Here is a 14,841-nt window from a genome sequence, read left to right as displayed (position 1 = left end):
ATAAATCCATGGAATGGAATTATGTTGAGGTTGATAGGGAAATATATGTTCGTGATGTGTGACATTTCTAGACACTAATATTTCTCTATTATTGATATTAATAAGGACAACTCCTTTCATGCCAGCTTTGCAACCTAAAAAAGCACATTTTCTTGCTCTGCAAGAAAGTTTGGTTCTATGATTTTCAAGTGTTGAAGCCTAAGCCATAGAACCAAAAATTTTAAGATTTACCAAATCAGGTAACTGTTTATGAAGAATGAAATAAGGAGAATGATTATTTAAAATAGGACTTGAAATTCTATTGATAAGAAAAACAGCATGGAGGACTGCATAACTCCAAAATTGTTTTGGTAAATGTGACAGCAAGACTAGGGCTCTTGCCAAATTCAAAATATGTTGATGTTTGCGTTCAACCCTAGCATTCTGCTGAGGAGTTTCAACACAGCTAGTTTGATGCACAATTCAAGTTTTTTCAAAAAAATCTTTCATAAGAAACTTTGGTCCATTATCTGTCCTAATACATTTGGTTTTTCCATTAAATTGAGTTTCAATCATTTTGATGAGATTTTGCGCATGTGATTTTGCTTCACTTTTGTGTTTCATCAAAATTAACCAAGTGTATCTCTTATGATCATCTACAGCAGTTAAGAAATAAGAGTGACCATGAATAGAAGGAACATTAATAGGACCCCAAATATCAAAGTGAATCAATTCAAAACACTGAGAAGCTTTATTAAAACTTGAAGTAAATGCAGGGACGGATTTAGTGTGGGGGAAGTGGGGTCAGCCGACCCCACTTGCCTATTATATTTTTAGTTAATACTAGTATTATTTATGCAATGTGACCCCATATATCTGGTATTATCGTTTTTATATAGTCAATTTATTACACTATAACAAATATAAAATTAATAAGACTAATTTATAATACCAATGAGTATCTTAAAAGTATTGATTAATAAATCAAAATAATTAATTTTGTATAAGAAAATGTTAAAATTATATAAATAACAATTTATATTTTTTTATGTTATAATTTTGACCTCACTTACTAAAATTTCTGGATCCGTCCCTGAGTAAATGACAATTTCTTTTGTTTAGCTAAGTGGCATACATCACAAGTTTCCTTATTGTCAACATCAATGAAAGGGTAATCTAAGTGCATAGATGACAAGCTAGAACTAGACAGGTGTCCTAATCTAAGATGCCAAAGAGCACTGCTTGGTAGGGAAGTAGCAGAAAGACCTGAAGCTTTCCCACTTTTATTTGCAGGTTGTAAGTAGTACAAATCTTCAACTTGTTTAGCTGAACCAATCGTCTTCAATGATTCCTTTTCCTGTATCAAACACAGTGAACCATTAAAGGTGATAGTGCAGCCTAATGCTTTACACATCTTTGACACAGAAATCAAATTTAAAGTAAAATTGGGAACAAACAAAACATTATGTAAAACTAAATGATTTGAAAATTTAATGGTTCCATAAAATTGTGCAATTGAAGTGTGACCTGTAGGTAACCAAATACTAATAGGATTGATTTGATTATATGAATCAAACCAATGTAGAGAGCCACATATATGATCACTAGCTCCTGAATCTAAAATCCAGGAACCTTGAGTAATGTGACAACAAAACGAAGAAAAAGAGACACTACCTTGCCTACCATTTGATGAAGGACCAAATGATTGGGAAGAATTGACCTGATGTGAAGATGTAGAACCAGAAGATTGATTAATGTTGGAAGACTGAAGTATCTGCATTAGTTGATCAAATTGATATTGAGTAATGGATGGGGAAGGAGCTGGCTGAGCTGGTGGAGCCTCAACTGTGTTAGATGCTTCACCTCCTTCAGTTGAGGCATTGTAAGCACCATGATTTCTTTGCATGTGAGGCGGATAACCATGCTTCTTGAAGCAATCAACCACAGTGTGATTAGGCTTATCACAGAAAGTACAATGCTTCTTAGTTGGAGCAGATGAATTTGTCCTAAAATTCTTGTTTGGAGGACGTTTAGAATCAGAGTAATTGATCAAAACCTTTGATTCATCAATAGAACCAAAATTACCCTGCCTTTCAAATTGAAAAACCATAGAGTTAACACGATTCATAGGTGGTAAAGGATCAATAAGCAATATCTGATATCTAACTATATCAAAGTTAGCATTAAGGCCAGTTAAGAAACGAATAGCAGAAAGAGTATGATGATTTTGTCTTGCTTTATGCATAGCTTCGCAAAAACACTGAGATCGACATGTGCATTGTGGAATATGCATGTATATTTCTAATTCCTCCCAAAGGATCTTCAATTCAGAATAGAAATCAGTTACAGTTTTGGAATCTTGTTGCAAACGATAAATTTCTTGCATAAGCTCAGAAACTCTTACCAAGTCGTCTTGTGAGAAATGTTCTTTAAGATCGTTCCATATAGCGTTTTCCATCAACACAAGGGATTGAGGGATTGAGCGATTGAATCCACGCACGATAAGACGAATCAAACTGATTAGTAACCACCGGAAACGTTCCATCGACGAATTGAAACTTCATCTTGCCGCCAAGTGCTCTGCGCATTGAACGAGCCCAGGAATGGTAGTTTGAACCGGTGAGAAGAGGTTTAACCGAAACAGAGTTCGTTCCATCAGAAGGATGAATAAAGTAAGGGCTGGAAGCATCGAGAGATGGTTCACTTAAGCCAGAGGAAGAAGCATTGCGTGTATTCACCATTGATGAATGCAGAAGCTTTGAGAAAAACGGTTAGGCTCTAGATACCATGTTGAAGTATTAAAAAAGAGAGAAAATTCATAATGAAAGAAAGAAGGAAAATAGTAAAATGATTCATTGAATGAATGATTATTGAGTACAATGGTCTTATATATACATGTGCTAAGCTAAGCTAGAATCTAAAGAGGAAAAACTAAGTTTTAACTAACACTAACTAGTTATAAGTTTGTTATAACCAACTTGATTAGTTACTTAAGCTATAAGTCATGTCATCATTTACTTTCTCTTTGGATTTTAACATTAGTTAAATTAAGAGTAATTAAATAAGGATATACATAGAATAAGTTTAAATTTATAGGAGTATTAAATAAAAATAAATATTTACAATGTGTTTTCTTTGTCTGTGTAATTTTTTTGAAGTTATAAAAAGAACCGGAGGAAGTACCTCCATCATTTCTCAAAAGGCCTACAAAACATTGGTTGATTTCCTTCGAATTTAATTATAAGCCTAAAAACAATTTTATACATTCTTCTATAGAGAATCATTGTGTCTGCTTCATGACCATGGATTTTTTCATAGAACAAAACTAGAAATGGTAAGTGTTGATGTGTTGCCATTGACTAGAGGATTGACCAACGTGGCAACGTCGTTATAGAATTTTCGTTTAGATAACCATAATATGAATTCTACGAGGGATTCACATTGCACAATTTTAGCTGCTGCATTCGCTACTGTAGCCGGTAGCCTCCACAACGGCGCAACCGTACTGCACCGTAATTGCGGTGTTATTTTTAATTTGCATAAAATCTAATCAATTTTTTACTTTTAAGCTAATCAATTTTTTGAATAAACCGGCACTCTGCAATTGTGGTTATAGTGTAGTGACATATCGGTGTCATTTTATAAAGTTTTTGAAAATTTAAAAACATTTCATGCAGTAACAGCCGCATTACATTTCGCAACAACCACAATGATGGTAATCGCAGCAACAACAACAACAGCTACCACAATCCAAAACCATGATATATGTATTTCACTATACTTTTAACTGCAAGGGATTAACTAACTAATTAATATATAGGCTTTAATGCAGTTTTGTTCCCCCTATTTTCAATTTCTTAAAGTTTTGATCCTCTATTTCAAAAATCAACTTTTTGGTCCCCCTATTTTAGTTTTTCTTGAGTTTTGGTCCCCCACTCCATTTTATGGTCAATTTTGATGACATGTCAAGGTCATTAATGACATGACATTGCATACTTGGCCAAAACAATATCCTTCATCATATTTTTCTATCAACACCATCATTCACTCCATCAAAATAAGTTTCATCCACAACAACAAACCTCAAAACTCAAATAGTGGAAGATCACATTTTTAATATTGGGTTGCAGAAAATAAATGAAGAACAAACCTTAATCCATAAAACAAGATAAATACCAAATTGAATAACAACAATAAAAAAGAGAGTGATGACGATGATGTTGTCTGTCGGTATCGATTAGAAATTGGACATTAATGTCGATGAGGGGATGCCGAACACTTCTAGAGGGAGAGTGAATGAGTTGAGCAATCTGTAATTTCCGATGTTGATGTTGATACTGATACTGATGATGTTGTATGGGTTCTTAAGATTTTCCAGATTTATTTTTTCTTAGATTCAACATAAATTTGGGAATAGATCAATTTGAGAATAAATCAATTAGGGTTTTTATTTTGAATTTGAATAACAAAGATTAGAAGCAACGACAAAGATGATGAATCGATGATGATTCTCTCATGATAACGATAATATGGTATGAACAATTTGAGATGAGTTTTTTTTTAATAACAATTTGTAAAAAAAATAAATTATTATTATTATTATTATATAGTAATTCATAATCGTTTTTTATTTTTCCTCTTAGAAATTTTCTAATTTCTAGCTAAAACATATTTATTGAAATAGAATACAAAATTAATGATATGGATAATGTTTTTGCCAAATGTTCAATGTCAAGGCATGCAAGGACCTTCAAAAGTCCCTCCACAATTCCAATAACAAATTGAATATATATATATATATATATATATATATATATATATATATATATATATATTTTTTCGAAACTGATAATAATTTGAAAAATATAAATAAATTTAATATAATCACATAAGTCTAATACCGGACAAATTTTTACATAGCTCCCCCTTACCTCAAATGATCTATTAGAAAAAAATATGACACTTCGAAACCGATAACAATTAAAAAAAATATATATATTAATTTAATATAATCACATCAATGTCGAATAACGGACACACATGTTCAATTAAAAGTGTTATTTGTTTCTTTCCTATAATCTCAAATGATCGAACACTTAAACTACCAATGAACCATCTTGAAATGCTAAACTCTCACAACATTCCAACATGTTTGTAGTAACATTGCATTATATATGTAGTGGTCGGAGTTCTAACTCCGAACACCTTATTTATTCAAAGGGTGAAATTTCTAAACACTAGAATACTTAGAAAAACAAATAAAAAATTAAACCATATTTTTTATTCATCTATAACAAACCATTCGGCAACAATAAAACTGAGTATATTTAATGAAAAAATATTTATAAAATAAAAAATAAAGAACTCACTTGATTAGTGTCATTCTTATTCTGTTTGGAAGGATTGATTTGTTCTAATAATATCTTATTTATCTCTGCAATATCTTCCTCCTTTCTTGCCAATTCATCATGGTCACTCTCTTCAATGATGGATTCTAATATTTCTACAGTATCATCCTCCTTACTTCCCAATTCATGGTCACTCTTCTCAATGTTGGATTCCAATGTCTCTGCAATAACTTCCTCCTTACTTTCCCATTCATGGTCATTCTTCTCAATGATGGATTCTAACATAAAATGAAAAACATGTTTAACAACCACAACAATAGTGGAAAAAACCACCTACAATAATAATAATAATGTTAACTATGTTTTTTCTCTAAACTAGAGGCCGCTTTTTTAATGATGATGAAAGAGGGAAACAATTGACTTTTGTTTAGCTAATTGCTTTTCAATTTGGTATTTCTTATGATGACGTACGGTAGTTTTTTAAAAATGTTGTACTCCGTGCCGATATCCGGTATGGCCGTAGAGAACAACTTATGTAGTGTTAAAAAATCTCCTCAAATTATATAAGCACGTGACAAAGATGTGTGTGTGTTTTATCCATAGTAATGAATAACGAAAGGTACCTAAGCGTGAAACCCTTGCTTTGAGTTGGTCGATAGAGGAAGAAGATAGTTGTTGTTTTTGCAGTGAAAGTGAGATGATGATGCAGATGGAGGGAACGATAAAGAAGAAAAAGAAGTAATGGCTTGAAAGTTTAGCCATTGCTATTCTTCCCATATGTCTCAAACTCTAATAAGCAATTTAACCCTTTTTTCTATATTTATATTTTTTTATTCGATTTTTTTTTATTCAAATATATATATATATTGCTGTCATGGGTGTGGTTATGGTGCATAAGCACAAACTTATGCACCATGCATAAACTTGCTTCCTATACCCACCATATTTGCTTCCTACACTAAAAGTCAACCAAAGGTCAGCCCAAGCCAAAAATTAGGCAATCCATTACTCGCGCGCCCCCCATATACTACCCCATTACTTGCGTCCCCCCTTTTGCTTAGCGCACCCCCCAATTTTTTTTTCCTTTTTCTCCTATATTTTTTGTGAGCCCCCCAATTTTTTTTCCTCCCCTAGATTTCTAGCGCGCCCCCAATTTTTTTCCATCCTCCAAACTTCTAGCGCACCCCCCCAAATTTCTAGCGCGCCCCCCGTTTCCAATTAAATAATAATTTTTGTTCCTTTGAAGTATATATTATAAAAATCCATTTTTAATTAATTTTCGTCATACACCCCCTCGAAGCCCAACATAATAACGAATGGTTCATGTATATATAAAGCATATTTGTCAAACATACAATTTAATTTTAAGTTTTATCAATCATAATCACAATATAAATAAAATCTCATACATTAATTACATATATATATATATATATATATATATATATATATATATATATATATATATATATATATATATATATATATATATATGTAGGGGTTTTCTAACATAGACCCTAGTTAGGTCTAAGTTAGCAAGGTGCACCTTTTCAATTGGACCAAAATACCCATTCTTTCTAATTAATTAACCAAAATACCCATTAGTAGACGCAGATCCAGTGTCGCGCGCGTACCGAAGGACCATGGTTACAGACCGTTGATTTCCATCAGACAGCCAAGATCTGATCTCATCAAGACTGTCTGATCAATCAGACAGCCCAGATCATCCTGATCCATCAGATTCCAGCGCCTGCGCCACACTGGATAACAACCTGGAGAGAGAAAAATTTGCTTTTTAAAAGTAGGACACGTGTCACACAATGGTTGGCTGGGCGTGATTTTTGTTCATTTAATACTTTGAACTCAATTATTTCGTTGTAAATTAATTTTTTATTTTTTTATTTTTATACCAAAATTCATAATTTTTTTTTGTCTACAAATAGAGACTTGGTTCGTTTGATTTGGACACCGAAAAAAAAAACGCAATTTTTCACTACCTTAATCTCATTTTTTGTCTACTAAATACCTTACTTGTGTGTTGTAATTTAACACGCACCACTCAACCAACTCACTGAAACCATTATACTAGGAAAATAGTAGATAATATTCTGGAACTTTTGGTATATTTTATGAAATTTTTGGAGACCTGAAACTATTTTTAGTTAATTAAATGAGATAAAACGGTAATTAAAAACTAATGTTTGCTTCTGAAACCATTTTCCTGGTAGAATGGTTGCACATAGTTGTATTCTGAAACCATTTTACTGGTAGAATGGTTTCAATGAGTAATTTATTAATTGTGTTTGCTTCTGAAACCATTTATCTGGTACAATGGTTTCAAAGAGTTGTAATCTGAAACCATTTTGCTGGTAGAATGGTTTCAGTAAGTTGATTATTAGTTATTTGCTTCTGAAACCATTTAGCTTGTAGAATGGTTGCACATAGTTGTATTCTGAAACCATTTTACTGGTAGAATGGTTTCAGTGAGTAATTTATTAATTGTGTTTGCTTCTGAAACCATTTATCTGATACAATGGTTTCAGAGAGTTGTAATCTAAAACCATTTTGCTGATAGAATGGTTTCAGTGAGTTGATGTAAGGTAGTGAAAGATGAGATTAAGGTAGTGAAAAATTGGGTTTTTTTTTCTGTGTCCAAATCAAACGAACCAAGTCTCTATTTGTAGAGAAAAAAAAATTATGAATTTTGGTATAAAAAAAATAAATAAAAAATTAATTTACAACGAAATAATTGAGTTCAAAGTATTAAATGGAAAAAAATCACGCCCAGCCAATCAGACAGCGACACATGTCCTGCTTTTAAAAAGTAGATTCTTCTCTCTCCAGGGTGTAATCCAGTGTGGTGCACGCGCTGGAATCTGATGGATTCGGATGATCTGGGCTGTCTGATTGATCAGACAGTCTTGATGAGATCAGATCTTGGTTGTCTGATGGAAATCAACAGCCTGTAACCATGGTACTGCGGTACGCGCGCGACACTGGATCCGCGTCCATTGATGGTAATTTGGTTAATTAATTAAATAGAATGGGTATTTTGGTCCAACTGAAAAGGTGCACCTTGCTAACTTAGACCCAACTGGGTCTAAGTTAGCAGCCCCCATATATATATATATATATATATATATATATATATATATATATATATATATATATATATATATATATATATATATATATATATATATATATATATATATATATATATATATATATATATATATATATATCGATTTTTCTTTACAATAAAAAAATGATCGAATCCAATATCTCATGCATACTATCCAAATTTTTTTCATCTAAACTAACCCTAATTGCTTTATATGATTTTTTGCTTTATGTAGCATGATTTTGTAAAATGGTTATGTGATGTTTTACTTAATAACAATGGTTTCAGTGTATAACATCTTGACACTAATGCCTATATGAAACCATTTAACTAAAATAATGATTTCAGGGCCTGTTTGGTGCACAGGATAGGATAAAACTATCATATCCTGTTTAAATCTCTTGTTTGTTGCACCAAGAGGAAAGGATAAATCTAACCTATTACTAATCCTATCCTATTACTCCATTATTATTTTAATCCTTATTTTTTGGTGGGTTAGCAACCTGATAGGATAGAGCTAACACGCGTGTTGTTTCTATTCCACAGGAAAGACCTTCGATTCCCACTCTCTACCAACATCGTATTTTTTCTTATTTTATTTTTTACTCCACTGTCATTCATTCTCTGTACCAACCTCCTCTTCTCTCTCGATCCATCGTTCGTTTGCTGCAACTATCACTGTCATCTTCTTCTCTACAATCAATTCAATTTTCTGCACCTTCCTATTCCACCATGTTACAACCTCTTTACAATCCACAATTAATTTGCAACAACCTCTTTTCTCTCAACTCCACCTTCTTTCATGTAACAATCCAAAATTGATTTGCTTCTAATCATCAAAGGATTTGTTTCTCAGAGATTGAATCGGTTTGTTTTTGTGAATTAGTATTCATATGCTTCTAATTCCTAATTAGTCTCTGATCTTGTTTTTCGGTTCCTAAGTTTGCTCTACTGTTGATTTGGAAAAAAAATTTGTGTTGTTGTTGTAACCATGAATAAATTGTGCTCGTGTTCCTAAACAAAATTTGCGTTGTTGTTGTAACCATGAATTATTTTTTGTTTTCTATAAAAAAAAAAATTGCGTTGTTGTTGTAACCATGAATTATTTTTTGTTTTCTATAAAAAGTTACATTTTGATTGATTATTTATTAATTTGAAATGTCAATTAAAAATATAATAATTTATTTATTTTAAAAATATGTATTTGTTTCACTAATATAATTTGGGTATTTAAATATATAATAGATATTTTATTGTCAATATTAAGTTGCACCAAACACATGACAAGATAATATAATGCTATCCTATTTTTTATCCGGTGTGCTCCAAACACATGACATGATATATGTTTATCCTGTCACTATCCTATCATTTCCTTATCCAGCTTCTTATCATATCCTATCTCTATCCTATCATGTGCACCAAACGGACCCTCAATGTATAACGCTATGAAACCATTTAACTGGACTAATGGTTTCAGTGTATAACATCTTGAAACCAAATAACAAGACTAATGGTTTCAGTGTATAACGCTATGAAACCATTTAACTAGAATAATGGTTTCAGTGTATAACAGTATGAAACCATTTAACTAGACAAATGGTTTCAGTGTATAACATCTTGAAACCAATTAAAATGACTAATGGTTTCAGTGTATAACATCTTGACACTAATGCTCATATAAAACCATTTAACTATAATAATGGTTTCAGTGTATAACAGTATCAAACCATTTAACTAGACAAATGGTTTCAGTGTATAACATCTTGAAACCAATTAACAAGACTAATGGTTTCAGTGTATAACATTTTGGCACTAATGCTCATATAAAACCATTTAACTATAATAATGGTTTCGGTGTATAACACCATAAAACCATTTAACTAGACTAATGGTTTCAGTGTATTTTGAAGAGAACACGTATGTATTTTGATGAATACGTTCGCTATGACATTTTGTTCGTCTCTTTAGCTATATCATTATCACTTCTTCATTAATTAATTTTCTCCATTCATTGTAGTATTCAATATCAACCACTCAGAGATTCATCTTCATGGCTACAATTTCATCATCATCATCATCATCAGAACATATAAAACTTAATAATAATTCCAATATTTCAAGCATCAAAGCTTATGCAGAATCAAGTCCACCGATCAACAATTCATAATTGCATCTAATTTCTAGACAGCCAACGTCAGATTGTTCATAATACCAAAACCCATAAATTCCAATTTTCTCCCTAATTCGTATGGAAGCTTTGATCGAATTATGCGACCTCATTGGCTAAATCCATCGCAATTCACCAATAAGCTTTCTTGGATATGCGATAAATGTCCACCGCCGGAGTATCTCTCTGACGAATGCCTAGGATTTCACGTTCTCAGCTCAATGATGTTATCGCCGTCGCTCGTTTCTTATCTAAGTGCTCCGATTTCACCGATCTACACCTAAATCAGTCGCAATCGAGTTCCTTCGTTCCAAGATGAAAAACGAAAATCAAAGATGAAAAAAAAAAAGTGTTCAGATTTGAAATTGAAATCGCAAACCTAGAATTTGTGGAAATGGATGAAGAATTGCATAAACAAGTAGCAACGAATTTGGCTAGATGATGCGTGATGCTTAGACCTGAGAGAGTGTGAGCTGAGAGGGGGGATTATTACACGTGTTATTTGGATCTGATGGTGGACATTCACTTATGTACTGTGCATAAAAACACCCTTATGCATATTAACTTTTGCCATATAATTATGTCTTAATTGTTTTAAAGAGTAATCTTTTAAAAAATCTTCAAATATTTTTTTGATGTAAAATTTTTTGGCGATATCTTAGCATGGTGTATTGGAATGAGATTTCGTAAGATTATTTTGACAACAAAAATTTTGAAGATTTTAAAAAATTTTGTGATATTATATTTACTTTGGGTGAGTTTAAAAGACTTTTCTTTTACAATAAGGATTTTTAATGTAGCATTTTATGGATTTATGACATATATTTTTAAGATTTTAAAGGACTCATTAATTTTTATTTTTTGGTATCCGACTCAATTAATTTTAACAAAGCATTGGTGTTAATTTGTATGGTTGTGCGTAATGGCATAGATGGTCCCTCCAAATTTCTATTTTTGACTGCAGTGTGGTAGATTTGGTGTGCGAGGAATCATCTGTGTATGGAAAATGAGGTAACCTCTTACTTTACTCTCAGGACAAACACCGAGAACCTTGCTCAGCTGCTAAGAACGTGCAACATAAGTCTAACCACTACAATTCGTTTGAATGCCCATGGTGGTATCAGAATGATTTTGAATGTTAATGGGAGTAACATCGGTAATTCAGGTGTCTCTAGTTTCGGAGGTTTGATTCAGAACTCTGACAGTGCGTGGGTCCACAATTTTGCTGGAAATATAGGCTTTTTGAATATCCTTAATGTGGAATTATTGGCATTGTAATTTTATCGTGGGACCTGGACATTAAGGATCTCTAGTGCTATTATGACTCTAAAACAGTGATTAAACTGTTATTTGATCATGTAAATGAGTGGCACCACTATGCAACGATTATCTATAACATAAAGAATCTTCTCACTAGGAACTGACGGGTTAGACTATTACATACTTTTTGAGCGGGGTTTAACACTTGTGGAGACTTCTTAGCCAAGATTGGAGCTTACAACCCTGAAGCTTATTCTCCTATAGTTGTCCCACCGGATGGAATGAGCCTCCTCCTACTAGCCGATGCTATTGGAACTATTTTTTCTAGATAATTTTTTTTGTTGTCTTTTCCTTTCTTCTTTTCATCTTGTACCAAAAAAAAAAAAAAAAAAAACACTTCAACTTATTGTTAATTATCTCCTGGCCTATGGGGTAAAATTTTAAAAAGCACTTTTAAAAACCACTTCAACAAAATTTTAGCCATTCAATTAATTTATGTTATTTGCTTTTACCACCAGTTTAATCTGGCTCTAGAATCAGTTATAGCATCAAGTGGTTTCACTCTCTCCCAATCACAATTAATTCTTTCATTTTGTTTTTTCACAAAGCATTCAATTTATTTCATTGTACAGTCCTTTAATTCATTAAGTGCTAAATACAAATTTAAATATATTTTATGAAATATAATATATTATATTATGAATCACTAATTAATACAGAATTATATAATTTATTATATTTAATTACATAAATTTATATTTATATTTTTTGTCAAAAAAAATAATTTATATTTAATGAGTTCTTATAATTCTAAATAAATTTAACTAATGGGTTCTTACAAATTTAGTTATAAGTACCATGTCAAAACCACATTGAAGATCCAACCCACAGAAGAAGAAAAAATTATAAGGCAAGATATATTTCTACTAAAAAAATGTTTAACCAAATATCAGATTATCTCCTCTCCTGGATGCTGGTCCTTTCTGTATTAGGTAAAACTCTGTTGTTTAGCTTTGAGGTGTTAGCCAAACAATAATAATTTTATATATCAGTGAAATTAAGTAATCACAATGAGGCTAAAATATCCCTAGATAAGTAATCACAATGAGGCTAAAATCATACATTCATATTTGACTCAATTTCATATATATCCACCACATATTGTATTTATTTAGTAAAATCGTCAAAAAAAATTTGTTAGTTAGGTTAGTGGTTAAAAATTCAATCTTTAAGGGTGGAATTGAACTCCCTATATACATATATAATGCAATGTTCTTATCAACTAATATAAAAAAAATAAATAATTTCCATCTTTTATTGATATGGTATTTTATGATTATTTTGAGTATAGGGCAAATGAAAGTGGATGGAGGTACATGCTCAGAATCATTGGGAGCATGTGATTCAACAGGAAGTTGTGAGCAAAGGTGTAAAGCCAAGTGGAGTGGTGGAGAAGGATCTTGCAAATTGGGCCTTTGCACTTGTTATTGTTGAATATGTAGTTTGTGTTGTTGGAGTTTGTTTGAAGTCTCACATTGTTTAGGTTTCCGGGATGTGAAGTGTATAAATATATGAGGGGAACCTCACCCTTTGAGCTAGCTTTTGGGAATGAGATCCGAGCATATTTAACATGGTATCAGAGCCGGGTTAAGGACTGCAATGTGGGCATTTGACCCAGGACCACGCTAGGCGTGAGGGTGGGTGTTGAATATGTAGTTTGTGTTGTTGGAGTTTGTTTGAAGTCCCACATTGCTTAGGTTCCCGGGATGTGAAGTGTATAAATTTGTGAGGGGAACCTCACCCTTTGAGCTAGCTTTTGGGGATGAAATCCGAGCATATTTAACAGTTATTACACTTGTGGGCCGAAGTCCAGTCTTGCAGGCCCATCTGAAAGGAAATGCAAGAGTGGCCTTGGAATTTGCAATAATTGTGACAATGCATGTTGCAATAGTAAATGTGCTTCACGATTCTATCAGGGCATAGGAGATTGTAGTAATGTCATTGGTTCCCCTTATAGGGTTTGCACTTGTTATTATGAAGGAATATGTCACTGATTAATTTCTCACAAGGAGTGTATGTATCACCATGGGAAGACGAAAAATAATCAACTATTTGAAATAAAAATAAAAGAAATATATATTAGTCTTTACATGTGCCTACACACAAAATAATGAATTAATCTATTATTATAATTTTTTTTCTTACTAAAATCATTGTATTGAGTCAAAACTAATCCGTCAATCTGAAACAAACAAACACCATACAAAAACAAAATAACGCCGCAACAATAGGATAACCAACATAATGTCGCAGTAAGACGACAAAATCACAAAGAAGGGGGGCGGCTACTTGCTGCAGAGATGAGTTCTTGTTATTATTATAATTTCTTAAGAGTCCTTTTGCTCCTGTCAAAATCCCTTTGCGATAGTTTTTGTCAAAGTATCCATTTAAAAAAGTTACTGGCTTGTAAAAGAAAATCATTAGGAAGGATGCGGTGGATAAGCTGATTCAAAATAGATTGTTTAACAATTACATTTTCCTTTCCCAAATATGATCATTTTCCTTGGTGGTAAATTATTAGGCTGCCAATGAGCAGCTCATTTACCCATCGGTTTTCACATTGATGAAATGAAACAAACCCAAGTGTCTGTGAACAACCCTAATAATTCCTCCCTAGTACAAATGTGTGTTCCGCTTTAGACGAAGCTCTCTAACAATGTTACTATATACAATCGGTTTCAAACTCTACAACCTACAAGCTTAAATAAGCTAGCTGAACCACTATAGAAGCATGTCGTGGCTTCCGCCACATTCACATGGCCTGACCTCCCACCCGCTGCCAATTCACCGCTACTAACACACATGCAACCGCACTCAACAATTAACAGCTAACTAACTGCTAACTGTCAAAACAGAGGAACTGGACGGCATCTGATAGAGCATCTGTGGACAGATGTTAC

This window comes from Trifolium pratense, linkage group LG5 (assembly GCF_020283565.1).
Source record: "Trifolium pratense cultivar HEN17-A07 linkage group LG5, ARS_RC_1.1, whole genome shotgun sequence".
In the NCBI taxonomy this organism is placed as follows: domain Eukaryota; kingdom Viridiplantae; phylum Streptophyta; class Magnoliopsida; order Fabales; family Fabaceae; genus Trifolium; species Trifolium pratense.
Note: the sequence above shows the minus strand (reverse complement) of the source record.